At 41.6% G+C, this 27,222-nt stretch overlaps 1 protein-coding gene and 1 pseudogene across 2 annotated transcripts in view; one reads left to right on the top strand and one right to left on the bottom strand.

Annotated features, from left to right (window-relative positions):
• The window catches only part of DLG2 (discs large MAGUK scaffold protein 2), a gene marked incomplete at its 5' end in the record, with an annotated part of 1,947,716 nt that overhangs the window by 39,427 nt on the left and 1,881,067 nt on the right, over positions 1 to 27,222 (top strand). The window lies entirely within an intron of this gene.
• Positions 3,874 to 5,122, bottom strand: LOC308524694 (cytosolic arginine sensor for mTORC1 subunit 1-like; annotated as a pseudogene). Its single transcript has 2 exons — positions 4,946 to 5,122; positions 3,874 to 4,616 (listed from the first exon to the last, which is right to left on the bottom strand). The product of its transcript is annotated as a cytosolic arginine sensor for mTORC1 subunit 1-like (transcript).

Here is a 27,222-nt window from a genome sequence, read left to right as displayed (position 1 = left end):
AGGTTTGTTATGGACTTAATCACTCTTCATTGAGAGATAGTAGGAAATGAGTTTGGTTGTGGTAGGACAACAGGTTATATAGAATTTTCAGCTATTATAAAGATTTTGATTTTTATTGTGAATGAGCTAGGAATCTTTTGAAAGGTTTTGAGAAGAGTGATCTGATCTGCCATATGTTTAAAATGATCTACTCTGTGTTGCATGTTGAGAATATACTGAAAGGAAGCAAGGAAAGAAATGGAGGAGACGAGTTAGGAGTTTATTATACAATTCCAAGTATGTAGACATGATTGTGCCTTAGATTAGGGTGTGGTAGCAGTGAGAGTGGTGAGAAGTGGCAGACTCTAGATTTTGAAGGTAGAGTCCTGGGTTTTGTTAACACATTGTATGCAGGAAACGTATTTATACGTTTTACGTATTTATACCTTCTACCAGTGTAGTAGAGCACGGGACACGTATTAATACGTTTTTTATAGACTAGCAGTAGAATGCGGGTAACGTATAAATACGTAAACTAAAGTTATCGTAATTTTACTGAACGTTGCCATTTGCGCAAAAAATTAGCAAAAATGACCCGAACCACCTGTTAGCGCGCGATAAAAACTACACGCAAACAATGTGTTAATAGATTTGGTGTTAGGGATGGGAAAACTAGCAGAGTTAAGGCAGACTCTTTTTTTTTTTTTTGCCTGAGTCTCTGGAAGTATGGCATTCCCATTTTCAAAGCTGGAGAAGTCTAGGAAGGCAGAATATTTAGGGGGTGGAGTGGAAGATCAGGAGTTTGGTTTTGGAGGTGTGAAGTTTGAGGCACCCATGTAGATATGTTAAGTATACAATTGGCTACAGAAATCTGGGGTACCAGGAAGATATCAGGATTGAAATTTAAATTTGGGAGGTCAGAATATTAATCTATATATATAAAAGGCTAAGTGACTGTCCGACCATTCGACTGGCTGGTAGGTATGACATGCACTGACCACCAGGGGGCAGATGCTCAATGCAGGAGCTGCCAAGCTGTGGTAACTTGGCAGTGGGTGGTTCTTGGGTGACGCGCCCCAGAACCAGAGAGGAGGGAGCCTGATTCCGGGGTGCATCACCCGAGAACCGCCCTTTCTCAATCTAGGACCCCTCAGGGGATGTCGGAGAGCTGGTTTCTGCCCCATCCCTGCAGGCCAGGCTGAGGGACCCCACCTGCTAGAGGGACCCTGCTCTCTCTGCAGACGCCCTTTGAGCTGTGGCACACCTCAGGTTGGTTCCAGGGCGAGTCTGGTCCATCTCGCCCAGTCCTGCACCGCCAGCCACCTCCTAATTAGTTTCAATTCAATGTGCAGGAATCCCTGCACCAAGGCACTGGTGTTTTTTATAAAACCATGTGACTGAAGGGAGAAGTGAGAGGTCATGACATGTACAATATTATGAAAAATTTTATTAAATTCTCTGAAGCAGATAATGTTCATAATTGAGGTGTTAAATTTTCTTGCCAAATTTTATGCAAAATATTCATTAAATTTTTATATAGAAACTAGTTAGTTAGCTGCATATGGCACAGCTTTTTGTTAGCTTTTACCCTTTTCAAATTAAAAATATTATCTCTTGCCAAAACCGGTTTGGCTCAGTGGATAGAGCATCGGCCTGCAGACTGAAAGGTCCCAGGTTTGATTTCGGTCAAGGGCATGTACCCGGGTTGCGGGCACATCCCCAGTGGGAGATGTGCAGGAGGCGGCTGATCGATGTTTCTCTCTCATCGATGTTTCTAACTCTCTATCTTTCTCCCTTCCTCTCTGTAAAAAATCAATAAAATATATTTAAAAAAATATTATCTCTTAACTTCTGGAAAGTGTTGATTACTAGATAAAAAATTTATTCTAACCAACCTGAGTTCTAATTTGCATAAATAGCATTATGGGGTTCAATTTCAAATTTAAAAGAGGTCATACTTATTTAAGCATTTTAAGAATCTACCTGATTTATTAACATACATGAATTTAACTTTTAAACCTTCTGGAATTGATTAATCAAGATCACTTCTAATGTGACAGAAACAGATGACTCTTAGAGTTCTTGATTGAAAAGAACAGAACAGTAGGGTATGATTTAAGTAGGAAAGGAATTTATTGGAAGGATATAAGATACCTTACAGGAACTGCAGGAAGGCTAGACCAGACTCAAAAAATAGTCAAGAACCAAGAAATACAAAGCACAGTCAAGATTTCCCCACAGAAAGAGTGTTCTAAGGAGACTGGCTGTTTTGCTGTTACCACTAGCTATTAGTAACCACACTGCTAGACTTTGGATCCTTAACACTTTTCACTGTGTCTTCACTCATGATTCTATCATAGTCAAATTATTGAACCCGAGGGGCGGGTTTTAGAACCTCCAATTAATAACTGATTGGTCAGAAGCACAGGTGACAGCCTAGATTTGTGATTGACACCTGGAGTGGGTGATGGGCAGTGTTGTGGGACTGAGCCCTTAACCTGTGGGTTCTGATGCTAACTCCAGGTGATGCATGGGTTGAGGGTATCTGGGGACCTGAGGGTTCATGACCCACTGTAGATTCTTGGCTTTGCCCAGGAAAGAATTCAAATGCCAGCCAGATTAGAGTTTGAAGTGAAAGTGAGTTTACTAGTATTAGTGAAGCAGTGAAACAGAGCAGCCCCTCCCTGTGGGGTTTATTTCTTTTATTCAGGCTCATTTGAGGGGTAGGGCGTTCAATAAGGGGGAGGATTGCTGGAGACCAATTCCAGCATGACAGCAGGGCTGCATCTGAAATGGCTGAAGGCATTTCCCCAAACCTGAATAGGATACATTAAATTGATTTCTTGGCTGCCAGACAGCTAAAAGGCATCTTAATCTACATGTTATTGTCTCCTACTGGCCAAACACCTGAACAGCGTAGGCTAATTCCCCCATTCTGACAATGTTTCTGTATACCCTTTGAAGTGTATATCTCTGCCTCGCCTCAGGACAAGTTGTGTTAATAAAAAGCATGGGGACCTGGGGAGAGGAGAACCTAAGACCTTAGACTTAAGATCTTAGAACTTAGCTCCTTTAGCTAAGCTCCTCTGACCCCCAATGCCTTTCAAAATTATATTTCGTCTCTGGACTCTTTATTAGTCTCTGGATTCTTATTTAACATCTACGCACAGCCTTCTCCAGATTCCTGAACCCTTCTAGATGCTGGGACAAGAACCCCGGCAGAGGATTTTTCCAGGGAAAGGAGTGGAGACTTCTCAGTAGAGCCCAGTCACCAGTCACCATTTTGTCACCTTTTATATGCTTCCCTTTCCAATCTGGCAGCTCCGGGTGTGTTGTTTAGCATGCTAATGTATTTCAATGAGTGTTTAATGAGGCTAGGGGTTATTGCCTTTAGGTGAAATTAGTCGCCATGTTGAATGGAGCTCTTCTCTGCCTGTGGAGGGATGATCTTCCTTCTTATTATTTATATATTTATTGTCACTAAAAGCCCTTTATTAACAAGTTGATAAAAAAAAATACCAGAGAGATGTAAAAGTACTTTTCTTGGAGGCCCCATGAGGGGTGGGCCCTGTCAGAACTCACCTGATCAGGGAAGGCAACCCAACCAGAGGCAGAACAGAGCTTAGGGCCCGCCAGGAGCAGCGGGTGCAGAGACCGGGATGGCTTGGCCTCAGGCGTTTGGCCGAGGCTGGGCAGGGAGTGACGGATTGAGGGTTTCCTTGTGGAAGCCCAGAGCACCTGTTCCCCTGTGTGGGCAGACAGGGCCCGTCCACCTCAGAGCTGGTTCCTGCACTCAGCTTATATAGAGAGGGGGAGAGGGGTGTCCCCTGCACGAATGGGGCTGGGGGAGGGAAGGAGAGGGAAGTGGGCTAAATCCTGAGTTGAGGAAATAGCTTAGAGAAGTTTCTGGGAGTGAGGGGCGAGCACAGAGGCTGCTGCTACCCGCTGGCCTCTGGCGCCCAGGTCCTCCTGCGGCCGCTGGAGGACTTCGATGAAGCTGCCAATGCCAATGCCATCCTCAGGCACCAGGGCGTGGGCAAAGTTGAAGGTGCTGATGCAGTAGGCAGAAACTGAAAGATCAGACGGAGGCGGAAGGGAGGATCTATCAGAAACATCGGCAGCAGCCAGGGGACCAGCGATTTGGGCCACGATCCCGCATTCATCAAAACCCGAGGGCTGTCCTCCAATGCGCACCACCCTCCGCAGCTCTCCCGAGCAGCTGGTCAGCAGGAGGTCCCTGGGGAACTTCTGAGCCTCCGCATCCATGACGATGGACACGTAGCCCTCGATGAGGGAGAAGGCAAAGAACGCGACGGAGCCGGGCCCAGGATGGCCAGGGGCGGCTCTTTGGGGACACCGTGGGAGTGGAAGAGGACGTCGCTGAGGGTGGTGGCGATGGCTGGCAGTGTCTCAGGGTCCAGCGTCAGGACTCTGGAGAGGATGCACCGTGGGGTTGGGCCCATGCTGAGCACGGGGAAAGCCATTGCAGGAATCATCCCCAGCAACAGGCAGGGGCTCCCCGCCCACCTCTCGATAAATGTCGAACTCCTGGACCAGAGTGCGGATCACATGGACAGGTCCCGCTCCGCACCAGGATGAAGTCCCTCTGGTAAGTGATAGATCCTCCCTTCCCCCAACTGGTGGGCAGGGTATGATGTAACCTGCAGCCCAGAAATACCTGAGTGACTAACCAGGTACCTTATATGGACTATACATTGGACCACCAATCCACACCTGCCAAATACCCTAAGCCCTTGTCCTATATGGACAATACAGTAAACCACCAATCAGTGTGCGCCGAGTACACTAAGCCCCCCACCCCTTCCCATTCTGCCCCTCAAAAGGCGTGCCCACCCCTGCACGTGTTGCTGTCTTCCCCTTGTGCGGCAGCCCGGCAGGTGCTTCTCCTCTAATAAAGCCTGTAGTCCTGGTTTTAGGCCTCCGTCTGATCTTTCAGTAAGTGGACAGCATCAGCACAGACACGTGGTGCTCGGCCAGGGGTGCAATGACCGAGCGGACAATCTTCATGACCCCAGCAGCTTGTCCCGTGGCGGGATGACCCGTACAGCACTAGCCAGGTGGCCTCAGCCGCTCGAGGGAACTCTGATAGGGGCAGCCCTTTGAAGCTCTCCTGGTCCAGCATGAGCGCTCCATCGCGGGCGCACGGACTGACCCTGCCAGAACAGGGCGCCAGGGCGGGCGGTCTTCCTTCTTGTTGACAGCGCCTGCATCTTTGATCGATTGCAGCTGCTGTGCCACGTCCCCTGTCGTACAGGTAGATGGTTAGGTGCTATGATTCCTGGGACTTAACTGACCAATATTATGTGATGAAGCAGGCTGACCTCCGGTTCACCCTGGGAATGTCTGTCACCTGAAAGAAATATTCTTGCGAGGTAAGTGGGCCCATTGAGTTGTTTGCTGCTTTAGATTTTACAGCTTATAACAAGCACTTGCCACTTGGCTATATGTAACACGCCCCATCCCCTTTGGGGTGTGGAACTCCATTGTCTTTATTGTCCGAGATGCAATTCTGATGTAATTCTGGAGTTGTCAGCCTGTTTCTTTGGTCTCTTGGCCCCAGGAAGTTTTCACAGGCTGGAGAAATGGGCGGGGAAAGAAGCTTCTTGGGGAAGTCCTAGGTGGGCCATCAGCCACTCTGTGAGATGAGGCGGTCTGAAAGTTGGATGCTTGTAGCCCATCTTGTGAGTACAGGATGCCCTGAAATACTGGGTGGACTGGAGCATTTGTTTGCTCAGTGTCATCTTGCCCCCATGGGTGGTAAGGAAGGGTGGTAAATGGCTGCTACAGTGGACTGGCAACTTTTATGGGCAGTTTAGCTGGCTACTGACACCCTTTTAAAGGCTATGGCAAAAGTTTGGAAGTAGAAGGGGAACTCCAACTGGAAAAGAAGTCTATCCATCTCCCTCTTGGCTACTAACTTAGCCTAGATTCACCGTGGTCGGCAAACTGCGGCTCGCGAGCCACATGCGGCCCTTTGGCCCTTGAGTGTGGCTCTTCCTAAGCCTTAGGAGTACCCTAATTAAATTAATAACAATGTACCTATCTATATAGTTTAAGTTTAAAAAGTTTGGCTCTCAAAAGAAATTTCAATCGTTGTACTGTTGATATTTGGCTCTGTTGACTAATGAGTTTGCTGACCACTGGCCTAGAAGGTTGAGGAACATCATACCAAAATAGAAACCATAGCTTGCCGCTTTGTAAAAATTGGGGGGAAAAGCTACAGCTGTGTAGGTTAAGGGCAGTAGTCATGAAGCCAGAATGGAATGCCAACACCTGGAACCCATGGGAAGAAGATAGTGAGAGTGAGGACCTAGAGGTCATGGAAGATCTGTACTTGCCTTGGGATGAACATTATGCTAACCAGCCACTACTGCAATGAAAAGCCAAGCTACAACAAATGCAGGTGGGCCAACAAGGGGGGGGCGGGGGCGAGGAAGGCGAAGGCTTTGAGCGGGACATAGTGAAAATAAAACAGACTTTCAGTTTAGATCCTGGCTTTGCCACTTATTGTGTGATTTAGGGGCAAGTTACTTGACCTCTCAGAGTTCTATAGTTTTAATCTGCAAATTGAAGATAATAATACTTGTGGAGTTGATTTAAGGGTATATGAAATAAGGAATATAAAAAATGTGGCATATTCTTTGGCAAAAACCAAATGGTCAATATAAACGGTAAGCGGTTATTTCTCTCATTTTTCTCTTCTCATTGGTATTCAGGAATTCTTAGCTCTAAATTGGACATCAGTCTTAAACCTGGTCTTTTCAGGTTTACAGGGACTCTAGGCTATAAATAGTTCAAAGTCATTTAAAATTTCCTGGATCAACTTTTTTACACACCACCAATGACTGTCTTTTATATTTCCAAAATTCATAGTAGAATTATGTCAACAACAGTGGCCATTCTAGCTTGTAAGTAGGAGCCTACAGTGACATGTTCTGGTAGTATAGTTCTTTAAAGCAAAGGTATGGTTTTGGCCTGGCCGGTTTGGCTCAGTGGATGGAGTGTCGGCCTGCGGACTGAAGGGTCCCGGGTTCAGTTCTGGTCAAGGGCATGTACCTTGGTTGCGGGCACATCCCCAGTTGAGGGTGTGCAGGAGGCAGCTGATCGATGTTTCTCTCTCATCAATGTTTCTGACTCTCTATCCTTCTCCCTTCCTCTCTGTAAAAAATCAATAAAATATATATATTTTTTAAAAAGGTGTGGTTTTGCTTTTTGGAAGAGCAAAAAGCATAGTTTTGTGCTTAAGCAAAGGGCTTACTCAATTGACTTAGAAATAAGTCACTAACTGTGAAACCTTGAGCCTTTACTCAGTCTCTTTGAGCCTCAATTTCTGTTTCTGGAAAATGAAGCTAATACATAACAAGATTGTTGTAAAGATTAAATGAGATTTTTAAATGTGAAATACCTAGCATAGTAACTTGCATATGCTAAGTGCTTAATAAAACAGTTGCTATAAACATCATTATTAAATTATTTAGGAAAGAAATCTCAATTAGATAATTTGCAGACCTAAGATAGCTGCACCAGAGACTGGGACATTTACAAGGTTAACAGTATAGCAAGGTTTGTAGGTAGTTTTGTCTACCAGTGTAGAACCACAGGTAGTAACATTTCTTATGGAGTTGATTTGACAAGTCTTCTGAACTCTATCCATTCAAATAATTATTTACTGTGAGATATACTTCTTGCCTTCATTATGCTGTTCCTTTAGATTTCTGACTGCCAAATGCAAGGGAAATGTTGGAAAGTGGTGAACAGTGGCTTAAGCCTGAATTTGAAAATCATATGTATACTTTCGCTATTGTAATATTGACAGGAATTTCAGGGTTTTGGTTACTCACTGTCAGAAAAAGGAAAGGAAAAGTTGGAAACTTGCACAGATTTTTTAAAAAGCAGCTTTATGGATATTTAATTTATATACCTTCAATTTACTCATCATAATTATACAGTTCAGTTTTTAGTACATTTATAGAGTTGTGAAACCATTACCACAATCCAGTTTTAGAACAGTTCTGTCACCATAAAAAGTTGCTTACTCCCAACCACAGGGTACAAGTGGTCTGCTTTCTGTCTCTTATAAATTAGCCTTTTCTGCACATTTCATATAAATTCAATCTTACAACATGTAATCTTTCACATGTAGTGTCTCATGTCGTGTATTTTTTGAGATTCAACCATGTTGTATCAGCAGCCTATATTCCCCAATATGGATATATTACATTTTTAAAAATTCATTCACTACTAAATGGACATTCAGAGAATTTTGAGTTTTGGCTATTATAAATCATGTTGCTGTGAACATTTGTATAAATGTCTTGATGTAGACATAAGTATTAATTTCTCTTGGGTAGATTCCTAGATGTGGACTTGATAGGCTATATGGTAACCTGCTTTGTTTGAGACATTTTATACTTACTTTTTAGCTTTTACATTTAGATCGATTTTGAGTTAAGTTTTGTGTATTGTGTGACGTAAGGAGATAAGGCCTTTTTTTTACTTATGGATTTCCAATAGTCGCAGCCCATCTGTTAAAAGGACTATCCTTTCCATATTCAATTGTCTTGGCATCTTGTGGACTAGACAACTATTTTAATACCTTGAAGAATAAGAATATTTTCTAGTCTTTTCTAGACCTTGACAAATAATTCTGCAATTTAAATTTCAAAAGCATTTCCATTTCCTAGAAAATCAATCTTTCACAATCCAAATTATGGTGTCTAGGAAATACACTGCAGAAAATAGCAATCACATGAGTATTTAAATGAACTTGTTAACTATTTGGAAATAATAGTTCTATTTTTTGACTTAGTAACAAGAATCTAGGCTCTAAAAACCCTGTATTAAAAAGATATTGTTTAAAAGCAAAGCAAACCTAATCATATTTACTCAAAGGAATAATTCAATTGCGGTTGGGAGTAGTACTACTGCATGAATATATATGCATCCACTTGACATGGTTGTTTGCCTCTCAGGTAGACAATAACTTCTATGTGTACTTTTTAAGATTCAGTTTCTGTTCTGTAAACTTGAGACACTATGTGCTACATTTATGAGAACAGCTCCATTTATTTCTTTACATTTTTTAAAAAAATTACTTTTTATTTTTATTGCATTTATTGGGGTGACATTGGTCAATAAAATTATAAAGGTTTCAGGTGTACAATTCTATATATATCATCTGTATATTGTATTGTGTTTTCACCACCCAAAGCCAAATCTCCTTTCATCAGTATTTATTTCTTATATATTGGTTCTTTCATTGCTTATGTTACTACTCACTTGTAGTACCTTATCTATAATTTTATTCTTTTGTTTCTTTTTTTTTTAATATATTTTAATGATTTTCCACAGAGAGGAAGGGAGAGAGATAGAGAGCCAGAAACATCGATGAGAGAGAAACATCGATCAGCTGCCTCCTGCACATCCCCCACCGGGGATATGCCCGCAACCCAGGTACATGCCCTTGACCGGAATTGAACCTGGGACCTTTCAGTCCGCAGGCCGATGCTCTATCCACTGAGCCAAACCGGTTTCGGCTATTCTTTTGTTTCTTAAACATGTTCTGGTTCATTCTACTTTTAATACCAGGTTTTTGGGCTGATTTAAAAATTACTTCTCCTCACAACCACAGCACACATTTTTTGGAAGATTTGAGATTTTGAAATTTGAGAAAGCTAGCTCTTTTCTTTCTTTCTTTTTTTTTTTATTCATGTTGGTTTTCTACACAAACAGAAACTTCAGTGAGTAAGAAACATTTCACATGTTATTTAACTATTTTAAACATTTTGCCCAAGTTTTGAATTTCAATCATATCAAACTTCTTTTCCAGAGGTCAGGCACCACACAAATTTAATCATCTGATAAAATGAATTTTCTTTACTAGTCTGTCCATGTTGAGATTACAAGAAAGAATGAACTTTTCAGTGAAATTTTGATTGAAGTTAGTCATTTAAGAAACATTCTGAAGGTTTTACTGTGATATTGTGAGGGTTTTTCTGCTATTTTCCCGTCATTCTGATTACCTGGTGCACATGGGTGAGTTTATATTTCCTGAGTTGCTAAATCTGATCAGTTGTCTAACTCATCACATCTGCTATCACATCTGTGCTCCAGATTCCCTTAGGCTTTTGGATTTTAGAGAAATGACTCTATCTTAGTAAGAACATCAGTTATACAAAAAGTAGCAAATGCCTATTAGTCTGAAGAAATGCTTTAAGATCAAATGGCTTTATGATAAATTTGTAAAATTAAATAAAATTAATTTGCAAACACATGCAAAATAATAACCAACCTGACTTTGTACAGAACGGTAACTGATATAATATGCTTTTATGATAGTCCTGGTTACTTGAGGGGAAGTTATAAATTATGAAGAAACCATGATATAATCTTGTTTAAAAGTAATTTTTATCAATTACAGTGGCTTTCAAAGTGAATTTTGCAGAGTCCTGGAATCAGTGCGTGAGAGTGGACAGAATGTGGGGAGGATCTAAACCAGTGAGGTGCTTGGTTCTCCATCTGAGTTTCAGCTGGAATAGATCTGCAAGATTTTACATGATGAGATTGCATGTAAATGCAATAAATAATAAGCACATAATGGAGAGACTTTTGTATTTGATTCCTAGAACATTGTATTAGGTATCCATAGAATGCCCATTTCACATAAGTGATCAACAAAGTTTTTACAAAATTACTATGTGACAACTCATCGTTTAAAGAATTGCTTGCTGGATATTATTATTAAAGTACACAAATAAGTAATAGGAAAAAGGTGAAGTTATTAATACCATTGATCTGTACATTTAAGAGTATAGATCAGTGATGGCGAACATTATGACACATGTGCCAGAGGTGACACGTGAACTCATTTTTTTGGTTGATTTTTCTTTGTTAAGTGGCATTTAAATATATAAAATAAATATCAAAAATATAAATCTTTGTTTTACTATGGTTGAAAATATCAAAAAATTTCTATATGTGACACGGCACCAGAGTTAAGTTAGGGTTTTTCAAAATGCTGTCACGCCGAGCTCAAAAGGTTCACCATCACTGGTATAGATGCTCCTTGACTTATGGTGGGGTTACATCCTGATAAATCCATCTTAAGTTGAAAATGCACTTCATGTGACGCACACAGAGAAACGGCACCATGGACCTGGTGCCGACAAAGCAACACTCGGCTTCCCCCAAGTGGGACACAGGCCCCACCACCACCTTGGAGCAACAGCCCACCAAATTGCAGCCAGCGCTGCCATGGCACAAAATGTGGCCCACAGCCCAGCTCAGCCCACAAATGGTGGCTGTGGGTGCTGGGTAATGACGTCACGTTTTTGTTGACATTCTGAAGTTGAAATTGTCAACAGAATGTATCTGAAGACCAACTATTGGCACAACGTACCTCTTAAGCTGAAAGAAAGTGGCATCATTGACAGAATATGTCTGAAGAACAGTCATTGACAAGTACTACCAATACTGGTGGGATCTGCCTTCATAGCGAAAATGAGGATGCAATTATTGAACACAGTTGTGGTGGAATGACTGTTACTTGTCAATTTTGCCTATCCCTAAAGTTCTCCGATGAAAAACCATCTGATGGAAAATTTACTTGGTGTAGCAAAGGCAAAGTTTGTCCAAATGATATAAATTTTCCAGAATACCCGGCATATTTAAAAAAATTAATGGTAAACGAAGATTCTGACAGTAAAAATTTCATGTAAAATATTCATTGTTATATCATGTTGTTATTGTTTTTTATTAAGCAATTTATATATTATTTTTATGTACATTTTACTAATTTTCTTTTTTTTTTAAAATATATTTTAATGATTTTTTTTACAGAGTGGAAGAAAGAGGGATAGAGAATTAGAAACATCAAAGAGAGGGAAACCTCAATCAGCTGCTTCCTGCACACCCCCTACTGGGGATGTGCCCACAACCAAAGTATATGCCCTTGACTGGAATCGAACCTGGGATCCTTTAGTCCTCAGGCCAATGCTCTATCCACTGAGCCAAAGCAGTTAGGGCCATTTTACTAATTTTCTTTCATCTGACACTTCTATTATAGAGAAAGGGTGAATAGCAACATTAAAATATTTCTTCTAATTAATTTCCTTTCAATGTGCATGAATTCGTGGACTGAGCCATTAGTTTAATGAATAAAAGAAAAAGTAAGTTTAGAATTCTAGGTTTATATTTACTTTATGTCTTTACATTGTAGACATTATTCTATTCTTATCACCAGGATGTAAGCTCCAAAAAGGCAAGAATATTTTGTTGGTTTTGTTCACTGCTATATCACCAAAGCCTGGAACAGTGCCTGGCATTCAGTAAATATTTGTGAATAAATAAGATAATAGTTAGGCTACTCTCCATCTAATTGTTTTTATGTTGCATTCAATGTGTCTTTTCTCTGAAGTTGCTTTTAGCATTTTTTTTTTCTGTCTTTGATATCTGCAGTTTCTCAATTTCTATTTTATAAATTTTTGCATGGGATTCATTTGCTTCCTGAATCTGATCTTTTTTTGTTTTAAATGAATTATGGCAAATTCTTAGCTGTTAGCTTTTTCAATATTTTTTCTTTCTTCTCTCTTGGAACACCTATTTAAATAGACACTAATGCCTTTCCTATGCTATTCTTCATGCCTCTCATCTTTTTATTTGTATTTTGTATTTCTTTGTTATGTTGCATTCTGGAGAATTTTCTCAAGTTCATCTTCCCATATAATATTTTTTCTTAAACTATTCCTAATGTGTTAATACATACATTGCGATTAAAATTTTTGATAATATATTTTAATACATTTTTATTGATTTTTAGATAGAGGGGGAGGGAGAAGGAGAAAGAGAAACTACTATCAGCTGCCTCCTGCATGCCCCCTATTGGGGAGCGAGCCTGCAACCCAGGCCTGTGCCCTGACCAGGAATCAAACTGGCGACCTTCGGTGCATGGGACCATGCTCAACCAACTGAGCCAAACAGGCCAGGGCCGTTAATATTTTTTATTTCTGTAAGTTCTATTTTACAAAAATCACTTCCATGATGTTTCTTATATGTTTCTAATTCTTCTTTTACCTTTAGAATAATTCCAAGGACATTTATTTTTAAAATCTCAGATTGTTTTTTTCCCCACAAGACTCATATATGTTGTAGAAGCATCCCTAAAGAAGAGTTTTGCGTTTACGTTTTAAAAAATTTATCTTTATTGTTGAAAGTACTACTGATGTGCCCCTTTGACACATCCCCCACTCACACCCCCTCTTTGGCCTTCGCTGCACTATTGTCTGTGTCCATGGGTTAGTTTTGCATTTACTTTTGTTGTGCATTTTAGGAGTCCCACTTTCCCCCTCCACTTACAGCACTCAGCAGTGATGAACATTCTTGTTCTTGGCATTACCTTGTTCTAGAAGGTGGAGGCTTTTTTTTTTTAAAGCCCCATTTCATGAACAGGAAACTTTCAGTTTCTAGTAAAGAGAGTTTTATTTCTAGATCCTCCTTTAGTCCTTGTCTAGGCACTATAATTGTGATCCCAAGGCATTAGGATTCCATATAACTGGGTCCAATACCCCATATATAAAGAAACTATGCATAATATTTTATATCCAATTCTTTTGGTATTTAGGCTGAGTTATAATATGAATATTTAAAGCAACATTGGGGGTCCATTATAATTATTTTTCATTAAATGAGCTCAACTCTGAGATACACTGACCTAATCATGACTAGAAAGAATTATATTTAGAGTGATTGTACTATATTAAACTTAGGTTTTTCTCCTAATGTTTCCTGCTGCTTGTGTATTCATTAGAGGCCTGATGCATGAAATTCATGCAAGGGTAGGCCCTCGCAGCCCCGGCTTTGTCTAGAAGGTTGTCCAGAAGGTTGTCTGGACAGTCATTCCGCTGTTAGGCCATTTGGTCGATTTGCATATTATACTTTTCTTATTATAGATATTTGTTCATCTTTTTGGGTAACATAATGGCTTCATCATTACTCTTCATATTTCTACATCTAAAGCAAATACATTGTTAAGGTATACAGTCTCTGGTATTTATAGTATACCCAGTATGTACAAATATTATCCACTTCAGTGATTCTCCACAGGGAATGGGCACTGATATATTGGAATCATTTGACAAAGTTTTTTATTTATTTATTTTTTTTTTATTTTATTTTTTTTTTAATATATTTTATTGATTTTTCACAGAGAGGAAGGGAGAGAGATAGAGAGTTAGAAACATCGATGAGAGAGAAACATCGATCAGCTGCCTCCTGCACATCTCCCACTGGGGATGTGCCCGCAACCCAGGTACATGCCCTTGACCGGAATCGAACCCGGGACCTTTCAGTCCGCAGGCCGACGCTCTATCCACTGAGCCAAACCGGTTTCGGCAGACAAAGTTTTTTAAAACACAGTTATAGTTTACCTCCCCCAGATATTCTGATAATGCTCTTAGAATTTTATCATGAAACTAATGAGGAGCTACTGAAGGCTTTAAGCAATATTGTGTACCAATTGTATTTCTGTATTTTTTCTTCTTCCATGACTATAAGACACAATTATCTCTGAAAAGTTTTTTCTCAGGATACAGGTGGTTTAATGTGTTTCTTCTCAGTTTATATACGTGGCCTTCAAGAACCTAATGTCCACCATGTCAGAGGCTACAGTCTTAAATATAACAGGGAGGTAGGGCCTAAGGAAAGGGTTTTTTAGTGGTTTAATAAAGAGGAACCAACCTTGAACTTGATAATTACCCAGAGGAGGCCTGTTATGATGCAGAATAGCAGGGATGAGAATTATCTTACTCAAATGAGCCAGTTGCTACTTTTTCTGGAAAATCTCCATGCAAATATTTCAGCTTTGATTCAATGCCACCTCTATAAACCATTGAGTGGATCCTCCCAAGACATGACTGTCAGGGGTTTCTGTTGTTCCTGCATTTGGCAGCATGCCAGACAACATGGCAGTGCCTAGAAAGTCAAAGGGAAAACTCAATTGCTTTCGCCCTCTACCTCCAACCTGTCCAGTACCCATGAGACTCTGTCAAGATTAACCTCATCCATCATCTCTGTCTCATGATAAAGATGCATCTTGGTGGTGGTGGACATGCTCATCAAAGACACACCCTTTCTCCCTGTACCATCTTCTTTATGTCTTTTTATATTTTAGAATGGAAATGCTTTTTCTCCATACTTATAAAATTTACTAGAAGCCCCGTGCACAAAAATTTGTGCACTGGTGGGGGAGGGGGGGGCTCTCAGCCCAACCTGTGCCCTCTCACAGTCTGGGACCCCTTGGGAGATAACCACCTGCTGGCTTAGGCCTGCTCCCCTGGTGGCAGATGGCACGCCCAATCCCGCGGTGTCTGCCCCGTCTCCCCCCTTCGCAGATGGCAGGCCCGGATCCTGCGCTGGGTTGGGCAGTGGCTCAGGATTGCGCTGAGGTTTCTGTGGATGTTCAGGCTCCGAAAGCGTAGTTTTTCTTTCTTGGTTTTGTTTTTACTTCTTGAAATTGAAATGTGTTAAAAATATTTTTTTAAAAGAATAGCTCAAGCACCCAGTGAGGCCTTAAAGCCTGGGGTGCTTCCTTGTGTTGTCCGAGTCTAAGCTCGCAGCGCTGGAGTGCCCCCGGGAGATGGGACCCTGGCACGGCTCTGTCTGCTTCCCGCAAACCGCACGCACAGCTGCTGCCGGGCGCCCCGCTGTCCTCCTTCACTTTTCGTCCTGGACTTGCCGGTCACTCTTGGTCTCTGTCCACCTCTAGCCGATGTGGGGGGGGGCGTGTTTCTTCCTGAGGAGCCATCCTGGTCCTGGCCCTGGGCCTCCACTTCCTCAGACCCCCCCCCCCCCACCACCCCCCCTGCACCGGGCCGCCTCACAGCAGAGTCTCCCGCCTTCCCCTGTGCTTGCTGCTTTCCTGATGCACCTTTTTGCTTCCAGAGCTGCGTCCTGCTCCGTTTCGCTCTTCCGTGGAGACGCCCAGATCTTTCTTTCCTTTGGGTACTTCCGGGGCTTTCTTCAGGTTTCCTTTCTGAGCTGTTTTTCTGATTTTGGACCTGGGAACCAGGCCTCTTGCACCTGCAAGCTGCTGCGCTTCCTCTAAAATCATTTCTCCCTTAGGCCCCAGCCCCTCAAACCCCCCTGGAAAGCACTGGTCACTTCCTGTGCCCGTGCGCTTCCTGCTCCCGGCATTTCAGGTAAATGGAGTCAGACAGCTGGGGCCTTTGCACCGGCTGCTTCCCTCAGCTCCATGTTCGTCCTTGCTGCCCGCAGCGAGTCAACTCTGCGCTCTTCTTTGCTGTCACCCACTCCCTGTGGGGACATAGTTCTGGGGTTGACACCTATTTTCTTCTTTGTTGTTTGTTTTAAAATAACTTCTCTAACGTATTGGTGCCTAGTTCCAATAAGCATAAGTCTGATGCTGGAGTAGGCAGGTTCAGGTCTCCTGGCTGTGCACCTGGGGCTTGCAGCTCCGGTGTCACTTCTGAGGAGCTGCCTGTGCCCAGGGATCCTACCCCCACTGGGGAGGGAGGGGCTTCCAGCCCCTCCCTGTTGTGGGGCGGGTGGCGGCTGGGGATCGCGCTGCCGCCTGCCCCGCCCTGCACACGGTAGGCCAAGATCTCGCGCTGGGGTGGTGCAACGGGATCTTCCTGCAGTATGCAAATTAGCCGCCATCTTTGTTGGTGGTTAATTTGCATATCATGCTGATTAGCCAATGGGAGGCATAGCGAAGGTACCGTCAATTACCATGTTTGTCTATTATTAGATAGGATATTTTTATTGTGAGATATTCAAACATAGAAAAGCATAGGAGTTAGTCACCTATAGCTACACCTAATAATAATATCACCTAGAGATAGTAATGTTTTGATGGATATTCTTCCAAACATTTAAATTTATACTTGCACAAACATATATGTACACATATAAATTATATGTATCTGATTGATATATTTGACTATTTTCATTACTTTGTAAATGCCCTTAGGCTGGGACTGACTTTCAGTCTTTAAAACATTAATTCAGTGTTGAAATTGTTTACTTTGACATTTTTTGGCTATGAAATGTCATGCCAAATGATTTGTGCTATGACACAAAAAGGAAAACTAGTGAATAATAGAATTATGGAATTTAAGATTTAAAAGAGACCACTGAGAAATTTAAATCCTACTCTGAAACCCAGAGCTGACAGGTCAGCTTTCCTTTCACTGTCCATGTTATTATATGTTATGCAAGCTTTTACAAAGAAAAAATAGAGCTGATACTGAAGATATGAGTATTTACCTTGAAAGATTAAGCTTTACTCATAAATATCCTTTACACATAAACTAAAATTTCTCATTTTATTCAATTTTAGCTTTAAAGGGCCTTGCACAGTTCATCTACTAGTTAAATACATAGGTATCATTCCATTTGTTTGCAAGTCAATTTGTATATAATTTTGTTCAGGTCTGTGGGGGGTGTTCTTTTTGTTTGTTAATTCTCAGTTGAGGATATTTCTTCCATTGATTTTTAGAGAGAGTGGAAGGGAGGGAGTAAGGAAGGGAAGGGGAGAGAAAGAGAGAGAGAGAAATATCAATGTGAGAACCATCAATTGGTTGCCTCCCACACGCACCCCCACTGGGGCCAGGGATTGAATCTGCAAGCCAGTACTTGCCCTTGACTGAGAAGTGAACCCGTGACCCTTCGGTGTGTGGGCTGATGTTCCAACCACTGACAACACCGGCCAGGGATGTGAGGTGTTTTTTTAACATAATGTATTTCCAGGAGATGGCTTAACAATGGAGGCAGTCCCCTGTTTCTTTTGGTGTAATTCCTAGTTAGGTTGAATTCAGAAGTAAATTTAGAATCCTATATAATAAAAGCCCAGCAACCAAATGGCGGAAGAACCAGGACGATGCTCAACTCAGGAGCTGTCCCCTGGTGGTCGGTGCGCTACCACAGTGGGAACACTGCTTGGCTGACTGGGATGAGTGGCTGCTCCCGCTGCAAACCCCAGGCCTACAGGCAGGAACCTGGACTGCGATCTTTGCCTCCTCATCCAAGGCTCCATCTCCTTGCTCCCTGCCGCCTCCTCTGGACTCCTACAGTCTGTGCAGTGCCGCCACTGGGCTCACAGAGCTGACCCCAGAGGCTGGGGGGCGAGTTCGTGGCTGCCGTGGGACTGAGGCCTACTCTGCCTCCTCTCAGTACTATTGTCCCTGGGCCCGGCCTCAACCAGGTCCCTTGGAGAGGCGAGTGCTCCGCTCCACGGAAGATGCTGGACCAGGGAGCAGCCGCTCCCTGGATGAGCAGTGCTCCCACAGCAGGCCGATCGCTGCAGGTTATGCCCCCCACCAGTGCACGAATCCCGTGCACCAGGCCTCTAGTTGTAAATAAAATCTTGTTGAAAACCTAAAGTGAGGAGGACAGCAAGAAAAATGAAATGAGAAGACAGCACCAGCAGGACAAAACAGAAACAAAAACAACAAAAAACAAAAGCTGCTGTATGCTGTATACATGTGTGGGTGGATTTTCTCGCTTCTGAAATTGTTGTCAATAAATTAGCTGTAAGGCAGCCATAGATTTTTTTTTCTTAGTCCTCTAAATTACTTCAGGTGTCAAGCTGAGAAGTCTGTGGGGCTTTAGGTAACAGCTCACTGTTTCATATTATGATTTTTTAAAAGTACAGACAGAAACAACCCAAATAATTCCATTTATATCTGAATTAAATTCCTTGGGCATTTCCTGGATTTTATTAGCAATTCAACAAGAAGCCTAGAATCTCAAGATGTGAAATAATTACAGAAGAATAGGAGTGATAGAAGTAAAGGAGCACTGAATTCATAATGCAGAATTTGGCCCAAGTGGTAACTTTTTTTGTGTGATTAGAGGGCAGTGGATCAAATTTTAATCTTTCAAAGTAATTTTTCATGGCATCAAATATGTTTTTTTTTCACTTACTCTACTAATTGTTCCTTTGCAAATGTCAAATCAGTAGTAGTTTTGTCAGCCATCTCAAGGGATTTGAGAGACATTTTCTAAGTCATTTACTGATCCAATTTTTATATAGCCCATTAGTGTATCCTATATAATAAAAGGCTAATATGCAAATTGCCCCCACAGGCAGGAGTTTTACCAACTGGCAGTTAGATGTGCACTGACCACCATGGGTGGTGTGGAACGTGGTAGGTGTCGGCAACATGGTGCTGGCAGCGGGTGGCAGTGGAGGCGCTGCCAGCCCTGATGGGCCCTGACGAGAGCGGGACCATGGTGGGATGGTGGAGCAGGTGAGTGGGCGGTGCCAGGCCAAGGCAGGTGTGAAGGGAGGCCCTGGCCAATGGCAGTGGTAGACAGCTGGGGGAAGGGAGGCCCCAATCGGCAGCTGGCAGCCGTTAGGGACCCTACTTTGCATGAATTTCGTGCACTGGGCCTCTAGTATTATAATAATAGATATTCATTAAAGATAATACAGATATTTATAAACACTGATGCCCATTATCTGTATGATACTGGGCAAATAAGTTACTTTTCTAGGCTAGTTTCCTTACATGTTGAATGAGGAAATTGGCCTAAATTATTTTTAATACACTTTTTAGTTCTGAACCCCACGAGGTCACTAAAAATGAGTGAAATAACCCAATCTATAATAATAAAAGCATAATATGCAAATTGACCAAATGACTGAACAGCAGAACGACCGTCCGATGACCACGCTATGACATGCATTGGCGCCAGGCCAGCCAAGGCAGGTGCGATGTAATTGACTGGGGTGGGGGGGGTTCCACCATGGCCCCACAATTGTCCCAAAGAGGGACACCCAGGCCACCGGCCTGCAGGGCAATTGATTGCAGAGCCCTGGCTAGATGGGTGGGGCCTCCGTCTGCGGGGCGCTTGATCGCGGCGTCCCACGATTGATCACCTCACAGAGGGAGGCCCAGGCCACTGGCCCAGTGACACTGGCAGGTGTGTGGGGCTGGCCAGCAATCACCCACAGAGGGAAGCCCAGACAAGCCAAGTGATTGCACCCCATGCCTGTTGTCCACAGAGAGAGGCGACTGATGGCGGGGGTCGGGGGGGCAGCACTGCACAGATGTCAAGCAGTGACAGCAGCGGGGTGCGGGGGGCGGGGGGCAGCTGCCGGCAGCCATGGGAAGGAAAGCCCTTATAGGCCCTGATCAACAGCCAGGCCTAGGGACCCTACCTGAGGGGTCCCGGGCTGAGGGACACCCCCTCCCAGTGCACAAATTTTTTTGCACCGGGCCTCTAGTCTATATATATATAAAAGCCTAAGCGACCGTTATGACTGAATGCCTGGAATGATCAGAACGACTGGTTGACCAGTCGCTATGACATGCACTGACCATCATGGGGCAGACGCTCAACACAGGAGCTGCCCCCTGGTGATCAGTGTGTTCCCACAGTGGGAGTGCTGCTCAGCTGATTGACCAGTCCCGCAGCCCACCAGCCTAGCGGCAGCCATTTCCTCCTTCAGTAGTCCTGCAGGTCTAATCTCCAGAGAATGGGTGAGGCATTGACAGACCAGCATTGCCAGCACAATCTGGACAGTGCTGCCGGCCTCCTGGAAGTCAGTCTTGGGCACTGTGGCCACTCCTCTCCCTAGATGCTCTGCAAGGAAGAAAGGATATAAAAGCGGCCACCAGGTGGCTCCCAACAACCTGCGTGAATGTCAGCGGCACAGATCTGGATCCCGGGCCGCAAAGGCATCCCACTGCCCACCTGGAGTGCTGATTGGGCCCTCTCCCCGCCCCATCATGACCCCACCCGTGCATGAATTCATGCACCAGGCCTCTAGTGTATATTATAAATCAAAAAGAATTTGTTTTTGTTTCATGGAACTTTTAGCATAAGATAAAGTTGGGGAGAGGAGTGGGACATTAAGATGATGACTTTGATTTCAGGATAATTTGTAATCTTTTCTGACAGAAATTAATAACTGGGGCCAGTTACCTATCTAGGGCCTCCTTAATAAGGCTGTTGGTAAATAAAAGAATACTTATGTTTGTGCTCTCTAAATTAGGAGAGTGTTCTCTTCCAAAAGTGGTATTGACAGAGCAGGTTAAGAAGAAAAGGGTGGAGGTATGGTAGCAATGTCTATATGAATACCACTGCCCTGAAATTTTTCATCTGTTCTATTTGGAGAGCATTCCTTATGGGTGTTGATGGCTAGTGTTCTCTGTGACACTCTCGTAAATTAAGCCTATAACTGTTTCTGCTCAAAGGTGGAGGAAAGGGATTTAAAGGCAAATGAATGCATAGTATTTCTGAGAGAGAATTTCTACAAGGAGGTACAGAGAATAGCAGCATGTGATCTGTGGCTGAATCATTAGGCCTAAATCTAGCCTGCTTCCAATGGGAAAGAAAGAGCAGAAAAACTAGTCTTGGAAAATCTTCCAGGAAGCTCTGTAAAGCTAGCTCCTTCTAACTTTCTGCTCTCTTCTCCTCCTCCTCCTTTTTCTTTTTCTTCTCTTTTAGTTTTTTAAAAATATGTATTTATTGATTTTATTTATTTTTCTTTAAATCTTTATTGTTGAAAGTATCACATATGTCCCCCTTTCCCTCCCATTGACCTCTTCTACCCCTCTGCTGTCTTCTTTTCTGGGAGTTTTAATCTCTAAATGAATAATAATGAAAAGATATACTAAACATTAGTTATGCTTTTATTTCATACTTAAAAGCATATTTTCTTTCCTATACTGTATAATGTAGAGGACCATGTAAGTGAGAAGCTAGAATAGGTAGGGATTATTAAAGTCTTCTCTTATTTATATAAATTTTATCAATACATTAAAAACAATTTTTTTCTTCCTTTATATTGATCTCTATTTGGATAGCAGTGCGTGGAATACTGTGGTTAAATACCCAGATTCTACAGTCAGATGCCCCAAGTTGGTTATCCCATGTTTTCTGAATCCTACCTACATGGCTTTGGAAAAAGTTGATTAACATTTCTGTTTTTAGTTTATTCATCTATAAAAGAGGTACTATATTAGCATCTTCCTCAAAGTATTGTTGTGAGCCCTAGATGATTTGGCTCAGTGGATAGAGCGTTGGCCTGTGGACTGAAGGGTCTCGCGTTTGATTCCAGTCAAGGGCACTTGCCCGGGTTGCGGGCTCAATCCCCAGTGTGGGGCGTGCAGGAGGCAGCTAATCAATGATTTTCTCTCATCACTGATGTTTCTATCTCTCTCTCCCTCTCCCTTCCTCTCTGAAATCAATTAAAAAAAATGGGGGGGGGTGTTGTGAGATTTAACAGAACCCATTCATGAATTGTTTAGTATGTCATTGTTATCTACTCCAGGGTGAGCTAAAAAGTCTTCCTCTTCCATTTTATCTCTCACTAAGCATCTCACCCCACCGCTCTGCCTCCATGAGACCTGACTTAGTCACAGGCTAACTTCATTGTACTTCCAAACCTTCACAGATGCCCACTCCCACTTCTCCTTATCAAAGACAATCTCATAGCATGCTGCCTCCGCCCATCAGATCTTTGTGTTCTAGCCTTCTCATGTATTTTCATTGCTCTTTAAAAGCCCCTTGTGTGTAACAGCAATACAGTCTACTTTCTTTGCTCTATTGAATTGTGAGCTCTTGGGTGAGAGACTAATTTTTCAGGTGTGATTCATTTTTGAATGCCCTGAAGTGCTGGCACAAGGCAGATATTAAAAATAAAAAGTCAAGTACTGGCTTGGGTTATAGAAATCAGGGGTGACAGTTCCTATTGTTCTCAGTTCACCTTGTTTGATGTAGCATTGCCTTGTGCTCCTGGGCTAGGAGTCTGCTGATGACCTGCCTGCTACAACACTTCAGAGACACTCTCCACCAGCAGGTCAGCAGTGTGCTGCCTATTTTGGAACTCAGGATAATGGAGTAATAGCATCATCATCATTTTATAATTCTTGTTTTAAAATTTGGGCCAAACGTTGGGATTACTTCTTATATTTATAACAGCCATATGAGTTATATTGTTGGCATTTAAAAATAATTGCATTAGTGTTTTTTTTTTTAAGAGACACAGACTTTTTTTTTTTTAAAACAGACAGATATTTCATTTACATGACATGAAATGATGGGGAGGATTTTCATTTATATTAATTGATAAAAATAAAATAATAACAATAAAAAACTAAAGTCCAAATATAAGTAATGCCCCAAGGCAATTTTATTTTCATATGTAGTTTATTGGCAAGACCACACAGCCAGTTATTTTGATATCTTTCTTAATAAGGAGAAGAGTGGCCATTGAGCTAATGTTTACTGTGCGGCAGCTGCTCTTAACCTTCACAACTGTCCCTCCAAGGAGGAATTATTACCCGATTTTACAAATACAGAAACCGGCTGAGAGGTTAATTTCTCCAAGTCCATGTCACTACATATGGTGGGATCAGGATTTGGATGTAGACATTTTCAGCATTAGTTTTTACAAATGATTTTAATGAGTAGTAAGGAGAGAACACCTTATTTTAAGAGTTTTTATTTTTATTATCTCACTTTTTTTGAAAATCTCAGTCTAATTTCTAAAGTTCATTCTATATATGAGTGGAGTAAGGGAAGGGCAGGAAGTCTCTGAAAATAAAGAAGTCCTGAGTTGTCTACTACCCTTTCCCACTCAAGGGATCAAATTCAGGAAATTATAATACAAGTAAGTCCAAGTGAATGGCTTTACCAGTAAAAGTAGTAGTGTGGTACATTTACACCATGGAATACTATGCAGCATACAAAAGAAGGATCTCTTACCCTTTGAGACAGCATGGAGGGACCTGAAGAGTATTATGCTAAGCAAAATAAGCCTGTCAGAGAAAGGCAAGTATCACATGATCTCACTCATGTGGAAACAAATGCACAAAATAATGAACAAAATAGATCCAGAGACATAGAAGCATAGAAGAGACTGAGAAATCTCAGAGGGAAGGCGGAGGTGGGTGGGTGGAAAGAGATCAACCAAAGAACTTGTGTGCATATATGCATAACCCATGGACATAGACTTTAGGGTGGTAAAGATCTGGGGTGGGGGACAGGGGCAGGCTACAAGGGGTGAATGGGGGAAAAAAGGGGACATGTGTAATTCTTTCAACAATAAAGATTTAATTTTTTAAAAAAGTAGTAGTGTGTGAGAGTGGCAGTAATGCACATAGGGACAAAATAGTCCAAGTTGGCTTCTAATATACAGCCTCGGGCAAATTGACTTAGGAAAGTGATCTTGGTGGTTGAACTATCAGGGATCCCGAAAGAAGTATAAGAATGGTTGCTGAAGCAAAGCAGAACCAAAGCAAACTTTGGTATATTAGTACTGGATGTAATACCTTTAAAGAGGAAAACTCAAGCACTCTGCTAGCATAAGTGCATTCATGAGGAGAATACCCTTTCTGGGCAGACCTATCCCTAAGGGTAGTTGGCTTGAAGAGAAGTGGTAACTTTGTGTAAAGAAAATAGATCGAGATCCTCCTACCAGAGCCTCATGGGAGGATGCATGACTTGACTGATAGACAAAGACCAACCTATCTCCTTGTCTTGATGCCTTTGTATATAGTATAAAATGCATAGTTGTATGTGTGACCCTGAAGAAGCCAGTTTTAAGTGGTTTAGAAAAGGGCTTATAAAATTCCCATGTCAACAAAGAGTGGAAGGTGTTTTGTGTCTTAGATAGAAGTGTTTTCCCAATTGATGAGGAGACCCATAAACTCATTGAAGCCTAGTTCCTGCCCTGTAGGGCTAACCAGCCTTGGGCAAACTACGGCCCAGCGGATCAGGCCTGTTTGAAATGAATAAAACTAAAAAAAAAAAAAAAAAAAAAAGACTGTACCCTTTTATGTAATGATGTTTACTTTGAATTTATATTAGTTCACACAAACACTCCATCCATGCTTTTGTTCTGGCCCTCCGGTCCAGTTTAAGAACCCATTGTGGCCCTGAGTCAAAAAGTTTGCCCACCCCTGGAACCTGATGTGCTTCCATAATACTTGGTATTCAGTTATAGCTTTTATCACGCAATGATCCGACCACCCTTCTATCACTTTAGTAAGAGAATAGTTTCTGTGTAAGCAAAAACTATGTGTTGAGAAAGTACTTATAGTGTCATCATTTATTATTTTATAGATTCATAGAATGTTAGTGCTGTAAGGAATCTTAAAGGTCTACAGTATTAATTCTCTTAATTTCAGGTGAGGAAACTGAGGCACAGAGAGGTCAAATAACTTGTTCAAGGTCATACACTATGAAATAGTTTTTCTATTGTTTGTTGATAAACTATAAGGTTGTTTAATGGTTTATTGAAGTCATCACTTTTATTCTTTGAAAATTTGAAGTGAACATCAGTAGCCATTAATTCTGAAGCAGCTAACAATGTAATTAAAGCTATTGTTAGACATAATAATAATGGTTTTTCAATTTTATTAAGGCACAGACAGTTTTAAGTCCTGGATAGATCCGCAATTTTTGACCAATAATAATGAGTGAAATACATTTGTATACCTTTACATATTTCTTTACAAGTTCTATTTGACCTTTATCTTTTTCTTGTAAAAAACATTGATTCCTAAACATAAAGTAAGTTATTTCAACTCTTAATGTAGGCAATCGCTTGAACTAATAAAATTTAAACAAAAAAAATTCACTCATGATTTAGATTTATCCCTTTCTTTGTTATTTGTGTATCTACTTTCTATGCCACATAAAACCCAAGTGGCTTAAATTGTGTGAGATGTTGTCTTGAATATGAACCCCAAAGTAAAAGAAGATAAACATGGATTAAAAAAAATCAGACCGTATTTTTTACTTGAGAAGTCAAGTTTGTGACCTCAAAACTTGATCAAATCAATAGTATTTCACATAAACTTAATTGGAATTTCAGAGCTGATTGGTTCTCCAAGCTCTTTATTAATGGAAATGCCTTCAATGAGCACATATCTTTCATGAGTAAGTCTTTTTGCCTTTTCATCTAATTTCCTATAAGGTACAAACTCCTGCTTTGTAATATCTCTTTCCATGGTTTGCTGTCTAATTAGATCTGTCACACCTTGGTCCGGGCTCATCCCATTCACCTTTCTCAACCTACTGATCTTGCTGTCATGCTCTTAGAAGTATCTTTGTATTATTAAAAAATCCATTTATTTGACACATCTGATCTTTAACCTATTTATATTTCTAACTACTCTTCATTGTTATTTAACAATCTCCCATATGGGATTAGTTACCAAGCCCTATCAATTATTTTTCTAAATACCCTCATGTTTATCCCCAGGTTCCCATCCTCATTGTTCCTTCCTTAGTTGAGGTGATTCCTCCATTTTCTTCTGGAGAAGTTAAAAATAGCCTGTTGTTGCCTTAGCAATTCAAGCATGTCAAACTGGCGGCAGGCAGCATGTTTATTTAAACAAGGCATGCAGCCCACCGGCTGTGAGTTTGACATGCTTGCGCCTAGCTAGTTTGGCTCAGTGGATAGAGCATCAACCTGTGGACTGGAGGGTCCTTGGTTCAATTCCGGTCAAGGGAACATGCCCAGGTTGCCTGGTGGGGCCCGTGTAGGAGGCAGCCAATCAATGATTCTCTCTCATCATTGATCTTTCTACCTCTCTTTCCCTCTCCCTTTCTTTCTTTTTCTTGGAAATATATCCTTAATACCCTCACAGAGGAATATGTTTAAAACAGATTTGTTCATGTTCTTCCTGTCCTTCTATCAGTTATAGGAATGATAAAAAGACCATTTATTGGGGGTCTTTTTGTGTGTGTCAGGCACTGTTCTACATGCATTATAAGCATCGTCTTTAATTCTCGTACCAAATCTATAAGATAGTTACTATTGTCCCTGTTACCAGAGGAAGAAATTGAAGGGCTCTGGTGGTTAAATAAGCTTTCCAAATTTGTACATCTGATTAGTGACTGTGAAATAGGCCTCAGGTATCCCTGAATCTAAAACTTTCTTCTGTCCATGCAGTTCATTACCTACAGGATAATAGTATTTACTCCTTGACTGAACATATGAGGAGTTTCATGATTAAATTCCTATCTACCTTGTCAGCCTCTTCTGCTAATTCTGCTACTTTCTTTATTGTGCCACACACAGCAATATTAAGCATGTCATTTTTTAAAACTTTACTGAGTGCATCTTAGAAATAGGGCCAGGGATTGTTTTGGGTGCTCGGAGTAACAAGATGAATAAGCTGACAATCTAGTAGAGGAAAGAGATGTGAATCAATAAATACAACATAGTATAGTACATACAGTTAT

Source organism: Myotis nattereri, assembly GCF_964212035.1.
Source record: "Myotis nattereri genome assembly, chromosome: 9".
Classification (NCBI taxonomy): domain Eukaryota; kingdom Metazoa; phylum Chordata; class Mammalia; order Chiroptera; family Vespertilionidae; genus Myotis; species Myotis nattereri.
Note: the sequence above shows the minus strand (reverse complement) of the source record. Positions and strands in the feature narration are given on the sequence as shown.